Here is a 2,018-nt window from a genome sequence, read left to right on the forward strand (position 1 = left end):
TTCGCCGACCCCCGACTCGAGTACAAGGATATAGCCGTCGGTATTAGCTTTTCCACCATCAACTATTGCCCATGGCGCGGAAGTCCGTTTCCGCGAGATCGCTTTGAAAGGAATGACGAATGCATATGACGCCTGCGTTGGGGTCGCCGTTACAAGTAGCTGCAGTTGTTGTGCGTCTCTGTATTAGCGTCGGGTTTGTTAATTGTAAGTGCGGTTTCATTGTCCAGCCTTCTCATCATAGTCTAGGCGCCTTATAGTCTAGGCGGTTAGGAGAGGCTGCTCTCACACAGCAGACCCGGGTTCGAGTCCCCGGTGTGAGCAACATCTTTTGCTTTTCTTTCTATCTGCTCTTCTGTTTCGTCTACCTTGCACGCCTTTCACAGCGAGATTACAACAAGCGCGTCGTAGTCACTCGGTTAGGTTAACGTCAAACCTACCGTCTGTGTCTTTTCACAGTGGAGTGTCGCCACTGTCATCAGCGATGACCTTTCCTCGGACGCCCACTAGCGTCAACCGGCTGAACCGAGCCAAAGGACGGCAAGGTGGCCTCGAGCAGCGTGTAATAAATATGTCGTCCCGACGAGACGATGAATAGCGTCGATGAGTTTTTGCGGCTCAACAAAGGCAATGAGCGGAGTCGTGTCCGTGAGAGCGCTTGGAAGGATGGCGAGTGCGTATGAAGCGTGCGTTTGGGGCGTGGTTGCAGTGGTTGCAGTGGTTGTGCGTGTGTGTATTTGCGTTGGGTTTGTTATTTTAAGTGCGGTTTCATTGTTCAGCCTTCCCATATAGTCTAGGCGGTTCGGATAGCTGGCTCTCACCCAGCAGACCCGGGTTCGAGTCCCGGTGTGGGAACATCTTTTGCTTTTCTTTCTTTCTGCTTCTTCTGTTTCGTCTACCTTGCACGCTTTCACACCGAGATTACAACAAGCGCGTCGTAGTCACTCGGTTAGGTTAACGTCAAACCTACCGTCTGGGTCTTTTCACGGTGGAGTGTCGCCACTGTCATCAGCAATGACCTTTCCTCGGACGCCCACTAGCGTCAACCGGCCGAACCGAGCCAAAGGACGGCAAGGTGGCCTCGAGCAGCGTGTAATAAATATGTCGTCCCGACGAGACGATGAATAGCGTCGATGAGTTTTTGCGGCTCAACAAAGGCAATGAGCGGAGTCGTGTCCGTGAGAGAGCTTGGAAAGATGGCGAGTGCGTATGAAGCGTGCGTTTGGGGCGTGGTTGCAGTGGTTGTGCGTGTGTGTATTTGCGTTGGGTTTGTTATTTTGAGTGCGGTTTCATTGTTCAGCCTTCCCATATGTCTAGGCGGTTAGGATACCTGGCCCTCACCCAGCAGACCCGGGTTCGAGTCCCGGTGTGGGAACATCTTTTGCTTTTCTTTCTATCTGCTTCTTCTATTTCGTCTACCTTGGACGCTTTCACACCGAGATTACAACAAGCGCGTCGTAATCACTCGGTAAGTTTCGCCTGCGAGTCCCTTACACTCCTGTATGTAGTAATGCCAAACCTACCGTCTGGGCCTTTTCACGGTGGAGTGTCGCCACTGTCATCAGCGATGACCTTTCCTCGGACGCCCACTAGCGTCAACCGGCTGAACCGAGTCAAAGGACGGCAAGGTGGCCTCGAGCAGCGTGTAATAAATATGTCGTCCCGACGAGACGATGAATAGCGTCGATGAGTTTTTGCGGCTCAGCAAAGGCAATGAGCGGAGTCGTATCCGTGAGCGTGCTTGGAACGATGGCGAGTGTGTATGAAGTGTGCGTTTGGGGCGTGGCTGCAGTGGTTGCAGTGGTTGTGCGTGTGTGTATTTGCGTTGGGTTTGTTATTTTGAGTGCGGTTTCATTGTTCAGCCTTCCCATATAGTCAAGGCGGTTCGGATAGCTGGCTCTTGCCCAGCAGACCCGGGTTCGAGTCCCGGTGTGGGAACATCTTTTGCTTTTCTTTCTATCTGCTTCTTCTATTTCGTCTACCTTGCACGCTTTCTCAGCGAGATTACAACAAGCGCGTCG

The 2,018-nt window shown here is 52.4% G+C and overlaps 1 pseudogene across 1 annotated transcript; it reads left to right on the forward strand.

Annotated features, from left to right (window-relative positions):
• Positions 1–248: 248 nt before the first annotated feature.
• Positions 249–321, forward strand: PITG_29722 (annotated as a pseudogene). The gene has a single exon. The product of its transcript is annotated as a tRNA-OTHER (tRNA).
• The last annotated feature ends 1,697 nt before the right edge of the window (positions 322–2,018 follow it).

The sequence above is a fragment of the Phytophthora infestans genome, genomic scaffold (assembly GCF_000142945.1).
Source record: "Phytophthora infestans T30-4 supercont1.68 genomic scaffold, whole genome shotgun sequence".
Lineage (NCBI taxonomy): Eukaryota > Oomycota > Peronosporomycetes > Peronosporales > Peronosporaceae > Phytophthora > Phytophthora infestans.